The 19,369-nt window shown below is 40.3% G+C and overlaps 1 protein-coding gene across 1 annotated transcript in view; it reads right to left on the bottom strand.

The window, feature by feature from the left end:
- Nucleotides 1-19,369, bottom strand: part of LOC132094910 (acyl-CoA-binding protein-like) — a 339,735-nt gene that overhangs the window by 40,357 nt on the left and 280,009 nt on the right. The window lies entirely within an intron of this gene.

Here is a 19,369-nt window from a genome sequence, read left to right on the forward strand (position 1 = left end):
GTCACCGCAGTGTCATCGTCAGATTGGAGAAGTTCATTGATGTCTGCTCTACGTTTCCTCCACATTCTTAAATAAGCCATCTTTAACCCTTAAGTTGAAAGTGTCAAAACAAAATTCAGTAAAATTAAATATTTTGCGTGTGCATACACACACACACTGGAGATGATGCCTTGTCCGGTTTTTATATATAAATACGGATCACGTGTTCAGTTACAAATAAGTTAGATAGTATTGGATTGCGGGCTCTCTTTGGCATTTTTTTTTTTTTTTCAACAGACAAAAAAAAATAACTTTTGGGTTTAAAACAACGTGAGAGAGTAAATTATGACAATTAAAATTTTTGGGGGAACTATCCCTTTAATGTTAATAAAACAACAAAACACAAGAGAAAATCTCACTAACAAAGATTTTTATCTTTGCCACTTTGGCCTAAATGTCTGCTATTCTATTTTATTCTTCTACAGGGGTGTATGTCTACCATATGCATACACATTAAGGGTGTCACGATTTTGATTTTTAATCGAAATTGATCGAAATTAAATCACAATCTCGATCATCGAATTAAAAAACGTCCGGTCTACTACAGCTTACTAATACTCTGAGAGTTAAAGGAGAACTCCGGTCAATTTTAACATTGAGCTAATTTTTTTGTACATTTGGAGTGCTGTCAGTACAGAGAACAACGACAAAAATCGGTGTTGCCTACACCGAGTTATTCTATTTTTAAAATTTGCACCCTGTTGACTTCAATGGGGCAAGTACTAAACCTGCTTTTAGCCTCTTAACATCCTTGATGTGTCATTACAAGTGCACAGAAAATGTGAGTGATTCCTTCTGAGTGAACACGAGTGAATCTGACTGCAGTAGATGTGAAAGATATGTATAAAAATTATGTTAAGCCAGCGCAAATACCTGTGTTTACATCCTGTTTTTCGGTTGAAGTCCAAAGTAGTCGATTGCCGAGTTCACGCGCATAGTTTTAGTTACCTATGATCACGCGTGTGAACTCGGCAATCGACAAATGAATTAAATAAAAAATAAGGAACATCCTGGATCTGTTTTTTCGCTCTTCTTTATTCTTTTTTTATGTAATAAGTATCGGATCGGGACTCGGTATCGGCAGATACTCAAAATCAAATGACTCGGACTCGGACTCGAGGGCAAAAAAACCTGATCGGGACATCCCTACTTGTAATGACACATCAAAGATGTTAAGAGGCTAAAAGCAGGTTTAGTACTTGCCCCATTGAAGTCAACAGGGTGCAAATTTTAAAAATAGAATAACTTGGTGTAGGCAGCACCGATTTTTGTCATTGTTCTCTGTATTGACAGCACTCCAAATGTACAAAAAAATGAGCTCAATGTTAGAATTGACCGGAGTTCTCCTTTAACTTAGTTGACATGTAGCTGCTAGTTGAAAAGTTACTAGTTAGTAGACTGTCTAAAGTGGACTATCAAAATAAAGTGTAACCAAAAAAACTTTATGATATTTTGAAAAACACTCACTATTGGTATTACCCTATTATAACAATGTTATACTTACAAAGTCCTTGATGGGACGTCGACTCAAGTGCAACACCGTCAAACAGCGACACGAGGAGCCTTCCTTGGCAACTAAGCTAGCTTAAGTAGCTAGCACGTCCTTTTAGAGGGAAAAAAACATTTGAATTACTTAGCTGAACCAACTTGGACTAACGAAAAAAACTTTATGATATCATTTCTGGAATCACTCACTATTAGTATAACCAATATTTTAACATACTTACAAAGTCCTTGATGGGGACGTAGACTCAAGTGCAACACTGTGAGACAGCGACACGAGGAGCTAGCTTAAGTAGCTAGCGCGTCCATTTATAGGGAAAACAAATTGAATTACTTAACGTTAGCTGAACCGGGACTAACGAAAAAAAACTTTGATAACATTTCGAAAAACACTCACTATTAGTATTACCATATTATAACATAATGTTACTTACAAATTCCTTGATGGGGACGTCGACTCAAGTGCAACACAGTGAGACAGCGACACGGAGACTAACGTTAAGCGATCTTAAACGTTCGTCCATTTAGAGGGAAAAAAAAACACTTGAATTACTTAGCTGAACCAACTGGGACTAACGAAATAAAAACATTATAATAACATTTCGGGAATCGCTCACTATTAGTATTATCAATAGTATAACATACTTACAAAGTTCTTGATGGGGACGTCAAGTGTAACACGATACAGCTAAAAGCCTTGGTGCAGAATGCGGCGGAGCATGCTGCGCGGACTGCAGTCACATATATCCGTCCGCCACAGAACTGATAAACTTGTATTCCGAGCATGTTTGATCATTATATAAATCATGTTATAAAAGTAAAAAAAAAAAATCAAAGTAATTGACACAGTTTGTATTTTTTATTATCACTATAAAGGTAGAACTATTTTTCACATGGGATCTAGGGAATCTTCTTGAAACCGGAAGGTGTACCCAATAAAACCGCCTTTTCCACCACACTTTTAAGAACAAAAACGAAAGGAAAAAAAAAACACTCTTATCCGAAAAACATCTATGCTTATCACTTTTAAAAATATATAATTTTACTAATTAACATACACGTCATAAAAAAACACCAAAACAATAAACTATAAAATAAATTGACATTTGTAGGAGTATGGGTGAAATTTATTTTATATTTGGGCTTGCCCATGTTGCTGAAGGGGTCAAGGTGGTCAGAACAGCGCTCTTTTGGAACCCCAGGCCTTTAAAAATAACTTAAGGCCAAATATGTGGAAATTTACCCATCACCCTCAAACAAAGACAATGACAAATGGAAAAAATACAATAAATAAATAACTTTTTCTAGAATAAATAATTTAAAAACTTTAGAATAATAGTCGGACTGGAAGTATTTGTGTCAACGTCTACCATTCCCACTTCCCAAAAATCATGTGGTTATAACTCACATTATCAGTTATTGTTTGGTTTATTCCTCGCCTTGAATTTGAGGGACCAGATCTGTCAATTTGTGCCAACCTGCCTGTATCCTATAGGCCTACCTCTCAGAGATGATCAGATCATAAAAAATCATTAGTCATCCTGCCACTGCTTTCCCCATTGTGACTGACCTGCCTAAGTTTAAAAGAGCAAGGTGACCAAAATAATAAAATTATGTAGAGGGTTGAATGCAATACAATTGTGATATTGACAAGGAACTAGCGTCAACTATGGCGTCGCTCCTACAGTGTTGTGACCGTTTCGGAGTGATATATGATAAGTCTGATTTTGAAGATCTAATTTCAAAATGTTACTGCATATTGTAGTGTTTTTTTGCAAATTCAGTGACTACTCCACACAGCTGATCAACACAGGACCAGTTGACCATGTTCTTGGCCTCCGTCACCTTGACACGAATTAGGGTTACTCATTTTTGGAGGTGCACACCAAAGGAGAAGCTTGTTTATTTTGGAACTGTCTTTCACGTGGATATTTTGGTGGTACATTTTGTAAATTTTTATAAAATATTATGTGAATCCTAACTTTGAATTTAAATGTTTTCATGAATGTAAGAAGAAAATTGATAATTTTTAAATCTGAAAAAATTCTGTTAGCTAAATGTATTCACAAATGTAAATTTTATGCAGCCCTTTTTTTAAAGATTTAAACATGAAATGAAAATATATTTTGAGTATTGAGTTCTATAAGAAAAACTTAAAAGCCATACAGGCTGCGCAGTGTTTAAGGACCTTAATCTGGAATGAAAGACTTTAGGAAATTGGACTGAGGGACTCTGGAAATGTTATAACAATGATGATGGTTGTTTTTTTTAACAGCCTTTTGATCATAGTGGGCAGGCCACAGTGGCCGGCCTTTAACATATTTTCAATCATTAAATCTGGATGTTTACGAATGTTTAGATTGTGGCAAAATTGGACATCTTTATTCACATAATTTGTCGAATAATTCTGGATGTCAACGTACAGATTATAACCATATGAACGTATTTCCTCAACTAGTTCTGGCTGTCAGTGGACGTTTAGATTATGGCCAGATTGAACATCTTTATTCACATTTATGGACCGTTTCTGGATTTTGTTGTAGTTTCAGTCTTTCAATCAATCTTTCAGGCAAAATGACTTCAGAGATCTTTGATGCCAGAAACAATTAGACTTTATTTGAACAAACAAAGCCGAGCGCCTCCTGCAGAAAGGACACTCCAGTTCTGTGGGGTTTCACAGATAATATACCCACATCCCTTCCAAATATGGTCACCTCCTTTAGATTATTTTTGGGTGAGACTTTGTACCAGGTGTCTTTACTGAAATAACATTCTCAGGCCTTGGTTTTCAGGCCTTTGCTACCAAAGTCAACCAAAGTCATACACACAAAGGGAATAAATAATAGTGTACAAATGTAGGCCTATAAGTAAATTGCTTATTTTCTAAATAATAAAATCTTCAACATTGTCAACGGACGTCCAGATTATAGCCTATGAACGTCTGTTCAGTGGACGTTTAGATTATGGCCGGATTGGACATCTTTATTCACGTCATTTATGGACTGTTTCTGGATGTCAACGGACGTCCAGATTATAGCCAGTATGAACGTCTTTTCTGAACTAGTTCTGGCTGTCAGTGGACGTTTAGATTATGGCCAGATTGGACATCTTTATTTGCGTCATTTATGGACTGTTTCTGGATGTCAACGGACGTCCAGATTATAGTCAGTATGAACGTCTTTTCTGAACTAGTTCTGGCTGTCTGTGGACGTTTAGATTATGGCCGGATTGGACATCTTTATTTGCGTCATTTATGGACTGTTTCTGGATGTCAACGGACGTCCAGATTATAGTCAGAATGAACGTCTTTTCTGAACTAGTTCTGGCTGTCAGTGGACGTTTAGATTATGGCCGGATTGGACATCTTTATTTGCGTCATTTATGGACTGTTTCTGGATGTCAACGGACGTCCAGATTATAGTCAGAATGAACGTCTTTTCTGAACTAGTTCTGGCTGTCTGTGGACGTTTAGATTATGGCCGGATTGGACATCTTTATTTGCGTCATTTATGGACTGTTTCTGGATGTCAACGGACGTCCAGATTATAGTCAGTATGAACGTCTTTTCTGAACTAGTTCTGGCTGTCTGTGGACGTTTAGATTATGGCCGGATTGGACATCTTTATTTGCGTCATTTATGGACTGTTTCTGGATGTCAACGGACGTCCAGATTATAGTCAGAATGAACGTCTTTTCTGAACTAGTTCTGGCTGTCAGTGGACGTTTAGATTATGGCCGGATTGGACATCTTTATTCATGTCATTTATGGACTGTTTCTGGATGTCAACGGACGTCCAGATTATAGTCAGTATGAACGTCTTTTCTGAACTACTTCTGGCTGTCAGTGGACGTTTAAATTATGGCCAGATTGGACATAAATTCACAGTGTCATGAATCGACTAATTCTGGCTGTCAATGGACGTTCAAATCATGGCCTGGACGGACGGACGTGATATCAACCTGTTTTGTACGTCCACAGACGTCGCTTGCTCAGTGGGTTTAGTCTTTGCAAATTTACAGATCTTCTTTATACACCAATAGCTTGTAACACTCCAAAGAGAAAGGAAACATTGAAATTGCATCATATGACCCCTTTAAATCACTGTTTATAAACAAACATCATACCTGATCTGCTAAAACATGCAACAGCTCACCTTTTGCTTAAAATTAAACTTAGACCCCACATTGTTAGGTAATTTTAGACCCATCTCCAATATGTCTTTTATTGCAAAGATATTCTAGAAAACAGTTCTCCAACAATTGCAAAGTTTTCTAACAGATAATTATGTTTTTGAAAATTTTCTATTTGGTTTTAGAAAACATAATTCTTGTAAGGGAAACAGGTCAATTTAGCTCAAGATTTTAAAGGGAATTTGGAAAGAATCAATGTTGTATGGCTGATCACTGAGATGGCCAGCGATTCATTGAACGAGCCGTATAACATCAACTCTGCGATGGATATTAGTAGCCAAAGTATTGTGAAAACTATTCATTAGCACAGTAACAAGATCGGCAGTTAAAGACATTAACTTGTACGCACAAAATGCAAGATACATCTCTTTTCAATATGAATTAGGCTTTATTAGATAAATCTAAGACATATAAACTAATCTAACACATAAGTACACGCACTCACAAATTCACACAAATTCCAGGATGATAGAAAGTTAGAAAAGAATAAGTTTAAGAGAATGAAAATGTGAAATCCCAAGTTTACAGCAACACATAAATTGCATAGACATGAAAAACCATCAATCACTTAATTAACTCTCACATTGAGTTCCTCAATGAGGTTAAAATTATATTAGTTTCACCAGTTTAGCTCAGTCTGGAGGTATGAACCACGCGAGAACGACGCTTAAAGAACACTAAAAGTGATAACTATAAAAGCATGGCTAAAGGCGATGACTAAAAGCAGCAGCTGTGTCTGGTTGCAGATGGGATTTTTTAACTGGGGGTGGTCCAAGCTGTCCAGCAGTCAAACTTTTTCAGTCCAGAAAAATCACCGGCTCAGTCATAGAAGACAGTACAATTTCATCTAAAAACAATTGAATATCACAGAAAAGGTATTTTTATTTTTTTTTGTAACTTAATTTAAAAAAGCAAACTTTCTTATATTATAAATTCATTGCACACAAACTGAAATATTTCAGTATTTTTTTGTTTTAATTCTGATTGTTATGACTTTCAGCTTAATAAAATAAAAAATTCAGTATCTCAAAAATTTGAATATTCTATTTTGAGCTTGATTAGTTTTGACTATAAATACAGGGTACCTCCTGGGCTAGTTTAGAACATGCAACCACAATTATGGGAAAGACTACTGACTTGACAGTTGTCCAGAAGACAATCATCAACAGCCTCCACAAGGAGGGTCAGCCACAGAACGTCACTGCTGCAGGGCTGCTGTTCACAGAGTGCTGTATCAAAATATATTCATAGAAAGTTGACTGGAAGGAAAAGGTGTGGTAGGAAAAGGTGCACAAGCAACAGGGATTACCACAGCCTTGGGAAGATTATCGGGAAAAGCCAATTCAAGAAATTGGGAGAGCTTCACAAGGAGTGGACTGAAGCTGGAGTCAGTGCATCAAGAGTCACCACACTCATCAGACAGACGTCTTCAGGAAAAGAGCTACAGCTGTCACATTCCCAGAAACAAGCCACTTCTGAACCAGAGAATAACGTCTGAAGCATTTCTCCTGGGGTAAGGAGAAGAAGAACTGGACTGTTGCTCAAGTCAAGTCAAGTCATCTTTATTTATATAGCGCTTTAAACAAAATACATTGCGTCAAATCAACCGAACAACATTCATTAGGAAAACAGTGTGTCAATAATGCAAAATGACAGTTATAGGCAGTTCATTATTGAATTCAGTGATGTCATCTCTGTTCAGTTTAAATAGTGTCTATGCATTAATTTGCAATCAAGTCAACGATATCGCTGTAGATGAAGTAACCCCAACTAAGCAAGCCAGAGGCGACAGTGGCAAGGAGCCGAAAACTCCGAAAAAAATCTTGGGAGGAACCAGGATCAGTTGGGGGGCCAGTTCTCCTCTGACCAGACGAAACCAGCAGTTAAATTCCAGGCTGCAGCAAAGTCAGATTGTGCAGAGGAATCATCTGTTTCCTGTGGTCTTGTCCTGGTGGTCGTCTGAGACAAGGTCTTTACTGTATCTGGGGCTCTAGTTGTCCTGGTCTCCACTGTCTTTCAGGGCTGTAGAGGTCCTTTCTAGGTGCCGATCCACCATCTGGTCTGGATACGTACTGGATCCGGGTGACTGCAGTGACCCTCTGATCTGGATACAGACTGAATCAGGTGGCTACGGTGACCTCGGAATAAGAGAAAAACAGACTAATATTAGCGTAGATACCATTCTTCTAATGATGAAGCAAGTACATCGGGTGTTATGGGAAGTGTTCCCGGTTCCGGTTTACCTAATTAATGCAGCCTAAAAATCCTTTAACGGATTTGGATATTAAAAGCATATAAGAACGTTATGTGTAAGCCAGGTTAAAGAGATGGGTCTTTAATCTAGATTTAAACTGCAATAGTGTGTCTGCCTCCCGAACAATGTTAGGTAGGATATTCCAGAGTTTAGGCGACAAATAGGAAAAGGATCTGCCACCCGCAGTTGATTTTGATATTCTAGGTATTATCAAATTGCCTGAGTTCTGAGAACGCAGCAGACATGGAGGATTATAATGTAAAAGGAGCTCATTCAAATACTGAGGTATCAGGGCTTTATAAGCAATATTTTCAAATCTATACGATGTTTGATAGGGAGCCAGTGCAGTGTTGACAGGAATTCTAAGGAAAGATTGCTATCAAATAGCACACCTAGGTTCCTAACTGATGACAAAGAATTGACAGAGCAGCCATCAAGTCTTAGACAGTGTTCTTGGTTATTACATGCAGAGTTTTTAGGTCCTATAATTAACACCTCTGTTTTTTTTTTAAATTTAGCAGTAAGAAATTGTTTGTCATCCAGTTATTTACTACTATGTGTAACTACTGGTGAAAGGAGTGGCAGGAAGCAAGTGCGAGTTAATAGATATTGGCGACGGGACCGACCATGTTCTCTCGACTCGAGTGACCCCATTCAGGAGAGTTGTGAAGGCGTGACTGACTGGTTTGTTTACCAAGACGATTAATCCGGGCGTCCACACGGAGCGCCAAGTTGATCAGACCGTTGAGAGTTGGGGGCAACTCGAGGAGGTAGATCTCCTTATGAACATGGTCAGCCAGCCCATGCAGGAATCGATCCCACTGCGCCTCCTCGTTCAACTGGCACGCTGCTGCCAAGGTGCGGAACTGGATGGAGTAGTCCGCCACCGATAAATTCCCTTGTCGGAGGTCTGATAGCTGGTGAGCGGCTTCCTTGTCGGCCACGGCCTGATCGAATACCCTCTTCATCTCCTCAGAGAGGGCGTGGAACGAAGCGCAACAAGGATGATGGTTCTTTCACACCGCCGTCCCCCATAAGGCAAAGTGAGAGCAAACACGACCTTGGACTCTTCCATCGCGAAGGTGTGGGGTTGTAAAGCAAAGTGCATGGAACACTTGTTAATGTAAGTTCTGCAAAAGTCAGGCTCACCGGAGTAACTCTCTGGCGCCGGAAGTCGCGGCTCTGGTCGGAAGTGGTCATGGGAGACCTCCCAGGGGGCGGGCGGCACAGGCGGTGCAGGTGGCGCAGCGGGAGAGGTCAGCTGATGGATCTGCTGGGTGAGCTCAGACACCTGTATCACCAGCGCTTGGATCGTGCGTCCGGTGTTTACAATACTCTCCTGCTGCTGATCCAAGCGGTTGACCCTGTGGTGATTGAAGTCGGAGAGTGAAGTGGTGCTCGCTGCTTCCATGTTTGGTCAGAGCGTTCTGTAACGACTGGTGAAAGGAGTGGCAGGAAGCAAGTGCGAGTTAATAGATATTTAATATAATGAAGGACACAGTACATGAAGACAGAAACACAGTTGATACTTGGCCGAGGATACACAGTCCGAGAAGATGCAGGTGAGTGGAGGATCCGAAGTGCGGTGTTGAGTTGGCAGCAGGAGAGGGTGACACAGGAACTGCGGGGAAGTGAGCCGAGAGGTAAGTGATGAATCCAATGGTGAGATGAGATGAGTGGACGGGGTTCCGGGGAGACAAGAACATCCAACGAAGAAACAACAAAGAGAGCAGAACATGAGACGAGGAACTGAAACAACGCTCTGACAAACACGCTAGACAGGGCAATATATAGAGAGAAGTAATGAGTGACAGCTGTTGATGATGACAATTAGCGGAGACGCCCACAAGAAACAATCAGTGCTGACGCGTAACACACAGACTTCACCCACATGGTGAAAAACCTGAGATCACGGTTTACCAACTGTGACACTATGCATTCCATTAGTTTTTCAAATTGGTGTGTTTCACCGGGCCGCAAAGAAATATATAAGTGAGTATCATCAGCATAACAGTGAAAGCTAACACCATGTTTCCTGATGATATCTCCCTAGGGTAACATATAAAGTGTGAAGAGTAGCGGCCCTAGTACTGAGCCTTGGTGTACTCCATACTGCACTTGTGATCGATATGATACCTCTTCATTCACTGCTACGAATTAATGGCGGTCATATAAGTACGATTTAAACCATGCTAATGCACTTCCATTAATGCCGTCAAAGTGTTCAAGTCTATGCAAAAGAATGTTGTGATCAGTAGTGTCAAACACAGCACTAAGATCCAATAGAACCAATAGAGAGATACAACCACGATCAGATGATAAGAGCAGGTCATTTGTAACTCTAAGGAGAGCAGTTCTCAGTACTATGATACGTTCTAAATCCTGACTGAAAATCCTCACAGAGACCATTTTTCTCTAAGAAGGAATATAATTGTGAGGATACTACCTTTTCTAGTATCTTGGACAGAAAAGGGAGATTCGAAATCGGTCTATAATTAACTAGTTATTTGGGGTCAAGTTGTGTTTTTTTTTTATGAGAGGCTTAATAACAGCCAGTTTGAAGGTTTTGGGGACATATCCTAATGACAATGAGAAATTAATAATAGTCAGAAGAGGATTCTGGAAGCACCTCTTTTAGGTGCTTAGATGGTATGGGGTCTAACATACATGTTGTTGGTTTAGATGATTTAACAAGTTTATACAATTCTTCCTCTCGTATATTAGAGAATGTGTGGAACTGTTCCTCGGGGGTCTATAGTGCACTGTCTGATGCGATACTGTAGCTGACGGCTGAATGGTTACAATTTTATCTCTAATAGTATCGATTTTAGAAGTAAAGTAGTTCATAAAGTCATTACTGCTGTGATGTTGGGAAATGTCAACACTTGTTGAGGCTTTATTTTTCATTAATTTAGCCAATGTATTGAATAAATACCTGGGGTTATGTTTGTTTTCTTCTATCGGATCTTTCTTCTATTTCTTCTTTCGGATCTAGCAGTTTTTAATCCTTTTCTGTAGGATAGGTTACTTTCCCGCCAAGCAATACGAAATACCTCTAGTTTTGTTTTCCTCCAGCTGCTATCCATTTTTCGGGCTGCTCTCTTTAGGGTGCTAGTATGCTCATTATACCATGGTGTCAGACTGGTTTCCTTAACCTTCCTTAAGCGTAAAGGAGCAATTGTATTTAAAATTCTAGAAAAGAGAGAGACCATATTTTTTTTTTACATCATCAAGTTGTTCTGAGGTTTTGGATATGCTAAGGAATTTGGATACATCAGGAAGATTACTTACAAAGCAGTCTTTTGCGGTAGAAGTGATGGTTCTACCTAGGGCTGGGCGATATGGAGCAAAAAATATATCTCAATATATTTTTCTATATCTCGATATATGATATATATCTCAATATCTTTACAGGAAAAATAACCCCCCAAAAACTATTTCTAAAACAAATATGCCAAATATTACATGTTTAGGGCCCTATGAAACATTTTATATTTTTCTTCACCATATGTTTTATTGTTACCTAATTCTGTGTTTTAGCATGTGTAATTATTTATATGCATAAAAACAACTTAATTAGTAAAAAAAATCTTAAAATAGCCTTATGTGAAATGTTCTTTTACCTTCAGAATTTTTAATAATTGTTTAAAATTAAGCAAACTTTATTTTTTTTGTAAACAAAGGGGATTTACTATTAAAAATAAAACATGGAAGAAATGTTGTGTGATTATTCCTTAAAAAATTATGTTCGTTTCATTTTAATAGTAGTAGTAGTAGGCTATGTACATTCTGCTGAACAGTAGCAATAGGTTTCTGGCAAATATTTTTATTTTGACGGGTTTACCTTTACAGTTCTGTCTCTTTAGTGAGACAACAGAAGCTGAAATCACTGCAAGCGTCACGCACTCTTCCGTGTGTTTAATGAATGAAGACGCGCTTATGCGCCATTCATTAACACAGACATGCAGAACATGCAGGATTCATATTTAAATAGACTTTACTGGGTTAATATTTGCAGATATTAGTCCATATCGCGATTTGATGTAAGTGCAATGACCTACTTTTGATTAATTCATTCAAAATTTGACAAATTCTGTGACATTCCGCGTTAAACTGTAAATTCAGTTTTTATGACTGGATTCCGTGCAAGTTTTCTGCATCGCGGAAATCATAGGGCCATACAGTACACATCTGCCTGCGGTTTGCCCGACACCTTAAAACAGAAGAATCTCCACATAATGGAGCCAGTTGTCCTTTTTTTTTTTTTACTTTGTTTTAGACTAGTTCTGTACACACGAGGGGAGGGGGGACAAAAGCAAGGAGGTGAGGGGTGAGCAAACGGGGGCGAGCACAGCACAGAGAAGGTCAGCAAGCAAAGTGGCAGAATCAGAATTAAATATAAACAATAAATCGATATATACGATATGTCAAAATCTATATCGTGTTTAAAAAATATCTCAATATATTTTAAATATCGAGATATCGCCCACCCCTAGTTCTACCATAGTAGAATTTACAGTTTTGGCTATATGAAGTTTGCACAAAACAAAATAATGATCTGAGATATCATCACTTGGCTGCATAATTTCAACACTTTCAATATCAATTCCATGTGACAGTATTAAATCTAGAGTATGATTTCGACAATGAGTAGGTCCTGAAACGTGTTGTCTAACCCCAGTAGAGTTCAGAATGTCTATAAATGCTGATCCCAATGCATCTTTTTCATTAACAACATGGATATTAAAATCAACAACTATTAAAACTTTATCTGCAGCCAGAAGTAAACTCGGATGTAAAATCACCAAACTCTAAAATAATTTAATCATCAGGTTTTAGCCAGGTTTCTGTCAAACAGAGCACATCTAGATTATGATCAGTAATCATATTATTTACAAAAAGTTTTTTGTAGAAAGGGATCTGATATTCAGTAAGCCAAGCTGTATCATTTGTTTATCCGTATCTGTTTTTTGTTTGTTGAACCTCAATTAAATTGTTACTTTTAACATTGTTTGGACGTTTTTTGTATTTTCTAGTTCGGGGAACAGACACAGTCTCTACAGTGTGATATCTAGGTGAAAGATTCTCTATGTGCTGAGAATTAACTGAACTTTGTGACGTGAGGCAGCTAGCAGATGGTCAGTTTAGCCAGTTTGTCTGCTTCCTGACCTGGGCCCTAGTTAGTCAAGTATAAACTCTAAGACTATTTGTCATATTTCTAGAGAGAAGAGTGGCGCCACCCCAGGAGGGATGAAGACCATCTCTTTTCAACAGGTCAGGTCTGCCCCAAAAGCTCGTCCAGTTGTCTATGAAACCTATGTTATTCTGTGGGCACCACTTAGACATCCAACCATTGAGTGATGACAATCTGCTATGCATCTCATCAGCACGGTAAGCAGGGAGGGGACCAGAGCATATTACAGTGTCTGACATCGTGCTTGCAAGTTCACACACCTCTTTAATGTTATTTTTAATGATCTCCGACTGGCATAGTCGAACATCATTAGCGCCGGCATGAATAACAATCTTACTGTATTTACGTTTAGCATTAGCCAGCACTTTTAAATTTGCCAAGATGTCAGGTGCTCTGGCAATAGAATCGCCAATAACTAGAGCATTTTCATCAGGTTTCCCAGTGGGTGTATCACTGAGTGGGGAGAACCTGTTTAATGTTTTGATCCGAACAGAAGAGCGGTGTTTTGACCCACAACTACGCTGCCTCACTGTCACCCAGTTGCCCTGCTGCAGGGGCTCTGTTGGCTGAACCGAACAATGTACAGAAATCCCTGAGCTAGACGCATCCAAAGCTGTATCTAGAGCCGTAACATTCTTACTGTCCTCAATTAAAGTTTGGATGCGTGTCTCTAATTCTGAATCTTCTCTGTCAGCCTAACTATTTCCCTGCATTTATCACATATGAGTGAGAGAAAGTAGCAAGAGAGAGGAGGAGAAAAGAAAACAGCTATAAGTACGAATGAAAACGCTAATGACAGACTAACGAGTGCTAACGCAATGCAGGTGCACGGCACTCACAGATTTAAAATAAAAGTGAATGATCAAAATTAATCTGATAAGATTGATCGATAATATCAGAAATATGGTGGGAATTAAGTTATATTTGATCACTTTAAACAACAGAGAGTGATAGTAAGATAAAGATTCTAGAGGAAAAAAACAGCTACACTGAGCTACAATTAACTGCAGCAAGGCAAGCAGGCCACCAGAAAACAGAGAAAACACTGTCCAATCTCAGTGGTCCACAGTCCTCTTTTCAGATGAAAGTAAATTAAATTTTTATTTCATTTGGAAATCAAGGTCTGGAGTCTGGAGGAAGACTGGAGAGGCACAGAATCCAAAGTCCAGTGTGAAGTTTCTGAAGTCAGAGATTATTTGGGTGCTGTGATGTCTGCTGGTGTTGCTCCATTGTGTTTTATCAAGTCCAGAGTCAATGCAGCCATCTACCAGGAGATTTTTGTGAGCACTTCCATCTTCCATCTGCTGACAAGCTTAATGGAGATGCTGATTTCCTCTTCCAGCAGGACATTAGCACCTGTCCACAGTGCCAAAACCACTTCCAAGTGGTTTGATGACCATGATACTACTGTGCTTGATTGGCCAGCTAACTCACTTGACATGAACCTCACAGAGAATCTATGGGTTATTGTGAAGAGGAAGATAACTAACATCTGACAAACAATACAGAGGAGCTGGAGGCCGCTATCAAAGCAACCTGGGCTTCAGTAACGCCTCAGCAGTGCCACAGACTGATCGCCTTCATGCCATGCCACACTGAAGCCCCAACCAAGTATTGAGTGCATAATTAAACCTACTTTGGATTTAAATTTTTCTTTTTCTTTAAAAGTTTCCTACTTTTAATTTTTTCTAAGCTGTAAGTCACTATCAGAATTAAAACAAAAAACTCTTGAAATATTTCAGTTTGTGTGCAATGAATCTAGAATATAAGAAAGTTAGCTTTTTGAATTAAGTTACAAAAAATAAAGAACTTTTCCATGACAATCAAATTTTTTGAGATGCATCTGTATATGATCACTATCGTTACTGCTACAGGCACAATTGAGGTAGCTACCAGCTCCTCGTAGGACCCCGGGGTCACGAGTCATCGCAATACACACACAGGGAATGTAAGCGTCAGTGGCAGCACTATCGTCGTGTGTTTGACAACAGAACAGCGTGTAGTGAGAAGGTGGGTACAAAGTAATGGTTAGATTATTACTGTACTTGTCTGCGTCTGCCCTGACCCAATTCTTTAGCACCAAAACAAACACACCCATACCCCAACAGGACCTGCTACGTTGGCAGAGAGAGCTAAACGTGCTGCAAATGACAAAACCTGCAAATTATGAAAACATCTTCATCAGTTTGACAACACGTGCTGCAAATACTCACAATACAAACAAATAAAGAAATATGCTGCAAAAACACAGACCACGTTGGAAATATTTAAGGGAACCGTAAAGTGACAAATATGGCTGGGACATAATTTATTCATGTTTGTTCTAAAAAGATCTTTGTTTATTTTAACAATCCTGTTCATACGATTCCTTAACTTTTTTGTGTGGATATTATTAGCCTAAATAAGCTGACTAAATACACAATTACTGTAACTTTGAAAGGTTATGTAAGCTGGCTAACTTACTTTTACAACTTACCTTACACAAACTAAACATAGCACTATGGTTTTACTATTGAAAATAATTAATGAATAAATACATTTATTATATACAAAAAGCAAACAAAAATGGTTACTGTAATCATTAACAAATTAACCATGGATTTACTATGCTAACCATAGTTTAACCATGGTGTTTGTGCAACTATGGCTATACAAATGGTAATCAATACAAAAAAAAAAACCTTGTTTAAATTTTCTTTTTTTGGGGGGTAATTTTGTTTGTGTTGAGTATTTGCAGCTCGTTTCTGTATTTGTTTGTGTTGTGAGCATTTGCAGCGTGTGTGCTGTCAAACTGATAAAGATGTTTTCTTAATTTGCTGATGCTTTTTATATTTGAATGTGTTTTGTGAAGTTGAGCTCTCTTGGCCACCGTGCCTCGCCCCTATTTTTAAATCTTCATGGCAACGACAATTGCGGAAACAAGCGAAGATGACATACAAACATATTCAAACAAAAGCCAACATGCATAAGTTGTGTGAAACAACGCAAAATCAACGATACTCACCTATCAAAAAGAAACAAAGAAACCTCTGCATCCGATTCAAGCCCTTCCCAATCCTTGAGTTTCTCTCTACTGCTGGAAAGCTGCTCCGATATTTATGCGGGTCCTACCTCTTGTCTGATTGTAAACCCTATTTTTATCCACCATCTCTCTCGATCTGTAGTCGATCTGCTAATATGCTAATTTTGAATAAAAGCATCTGCTAAATGTAATGTAATATGCGTCCTCTGCACTCAAATTAAGTGCCCTCTTCTTGCTATCAGGACAAGACACACCCCCGTACCACTGATTGGCTACAAGTGTGTTTTAGTACTCTATCAGACACTGTGGTCAAAAGCATTTTCAAAAATCGTTTAGTACACGTTTAAGGAGCGGTGGGCCAGGTCGCCACTACTTAGACTAATGTACATAGCGGAAACTCAGATTAATCCTCTGTTTACCAATAGAGCCTTTCATTGAGACAGTGAGGGGGACGGATCTGGTTACTATGAATCTGGGGGGATCATGTCCCTGATCATGTCACTTCCCCATATCGTCACCCCACTTCAGGAACTGCATTTCCTAGAAGCCTTTGTCTGGACTCATCACTGTTAATTGCACACAGTTGTTCCCACTTACATTGTTTGCACCTGCCTATTTATACCCTGGTTGTTTCTATCATTGTTATGGAGTCCTTGTTTAATGTCATCCTGTTATTTCGTGTCCCCTGGCTTATGTTCGTGTTTCTTGTCTTGTACTGCTTACCTGGGTTTTGACCTTTTCCTGGCTGGATTTATGATTTTGGATTACCCTAATAAACACTGCGTTTGGATCTACCTGTTTGTGTGTGTTCCGTGACAGAAGGACTCCATCATGCCCAGATCCAGCGGTGTGGGATTTCGAATCCGTTCCCCAGCCACCATGGAGGAGCAGAGGGGGAGACTCCTAAATTTTACCACCCTTCATCAAAGGGGGTGTGAGGTGGGTGGTCTGGCTAAAGTGTTTTGGATCATGGCAGTAGGGCTGGAGTATAATGATGAAGCGTTGTTGGACTTGTTTAATCACTGCCTTGATGACCCTTTGCCTCAATGGGAGATGAAGGGGCATGAAATCCTGGACTTTTGGGGCTTCACCAGATACCTACACCATCGTAGTCAACGGGATACACCAGCCACATCCGTCTCTCCAGACACGATGGTCGACTCTACACCTGTGTCTCCAGACAAGATGGCCGCCAGCCCAGCGCCACTGCACAAGATGGCAGCCAACCCAAAGCCACTGCACAAGATGGCAGCCACAGTTATCTTCCAGTGTAAAGTCAGTTCCCCATTGGTTTTTCAGAGTCAAGTCAGTTCCCCGTCGGTTTTTCAGGGTCAAGTCAGTTCCCCATCAGTCTTTCAGAGTCAAGTCAGTTCCCCATTGACTTTCCAGAGTCAAGTCAGTTCCCCGTCAGTCTTTCAGAGTCAAGTCAGGTCCCCATCGACTTTCCAGAGCCAAGTCATGTCCCAGTCGACCTTCCAGAGTCAAGTCAGGTCCCCATTGATCAGGTCCCCTTTGATTTCCCAGAGTCAAGTCAGGTCCCCATTGATCAGGTCTCCGTTGATTTCCCAGAGTCAAGTTAGGTCCCCGTTGATTTCCCAGAGTCAAGTCAGGTCCTCTTGATCAGGTCCCCGTTGATTTCCCAGAGTCAAGTAAGGTCCCCGTTGTTTCCTAGAGTCAAGTCAAGTCACCATTGACCATTCAGAGTCAGGCCAAGTCACCATTAACACCCATGAGTCAATTGAAACCACAGTTAAACTTCATGGGTCAAGTCAAGTCACGGTTGATTCCCGTGAAACACAGTCAAGTCACCGTTGATCTTCGTGAACAAAGTCAAGTTACCGTTGATCTCCGTGAACAGGGTCAAGTCACAGTTGATCGCTATGAGCACAGTCAGATCACTACCGTTCTTCCAGGGCTTCATCGCATCTCAGTGGATCTTCCGGAGCTTCGTCATGCAACAACAGATCATCCGGAGCCTTGTCTCGTCTCAGCTGGATTTGCAGGGCCTCGTCACATCCTGTCTGTTGCACCCACTAATGTTCTTTCAGCCTGTTGTACTGCTGTCAAGGAGACAATTACTGCTGTGGAACCTCCAGAGATAGCGCCAACTGCTGCAGAACCTTTGGAGGCATCAGTAGTATCCATCTATGAACTCACCACCTGCCCTGCCATGGCCATAGAGGCCATCTACCATCTCATCACGGCCACGGAGGCCGCCATTAACCTGTTCATGTTCTCTGTTTCAGTCCTACCTGACCAGACTTGCTCTCCTGTTCCATCAACTCCACTGTGGTGGTCCTCTGCTCCTCCCTGGTGGGTTCCTGTCTCGTCTGCTCGGATGTGGTGGTCCTCTGCTCCGCCCTGGTGGGCTTCTGTCCCGTCTGCTGGGCTGTGGTGGTCCTCTGCTCCACCCTGGTGGGCCTCTGTCCCAACTGCTCGGCTGTGTTGGCCTTCTGCTCCGCCCTGGTGGGCTTCTGTCCCATCTGCTCGACTGTGGTGGTTCTCTGCTCTGCCTTGGTGGGCTCCAGTTCCACCTGCACCGCCCCGGTGGGCTCCAGTTCCGCCTGCTCTGCCCCGGTGGGCTCCAGTTCCACCTGCTCTACCCTGGATTCCTGTTCGTTTTTTTCAGAGGAGCATCTGGAAGCTGCTCTTTTCAGGGTGGGATGGGGGGGGGGGTATTGTCACAGTGTCTGGTTCATGTATCCCTGGGTGTACACTAGAGGTCTCACTTTCCCATATCATCACCCCACTTCAGGAACTACATTTCCCACAAGCCTTTGTCTGGACTCATCACTGTTAATTGCACACAGCTGTTCCCACTTACATTGTTTGCACCTGACTATTTATACCCTGGTTGTTTCTGTCATTGTTATTTGTTGTCTGTCATTTCTTCATTTAATGTCACCCTGTTATTTCGTGTTCCCTGGCTTATGTTCGTGTTTCTTGTTTTGGACTGCTTACCTGGATTTTGACCTTCGCCTGGCTGGATTGATGATTTTGGATTACCCTAATAAACACTGCGTTTGGATCTACCTGTTTGTGTGCATTCCGTGACAGAAGCTAAGAGCCGGCATGACTAAAAGCAAAAGCTAAAAGCAAAATTTGATGGTTTCCTGAGTATTTAAACTGGCCTTTTGGCCACACCTCAAATGTTGTCTTGACCAAT

This window comes from Carassius carassius, chromosome 19 (assembly GCF_963082965.1).
Source record: "Carassius carassius chromosome 19, fCarCar2.1, whole genome shotgun sequence".
Taxonomy (NCBI): domain Eukaryota; kingdom Metazoa; phylum Chordata; class Actinopteri; order Cypriniformes; family Cyprinidae; genus Carassius; species Carassius carassius.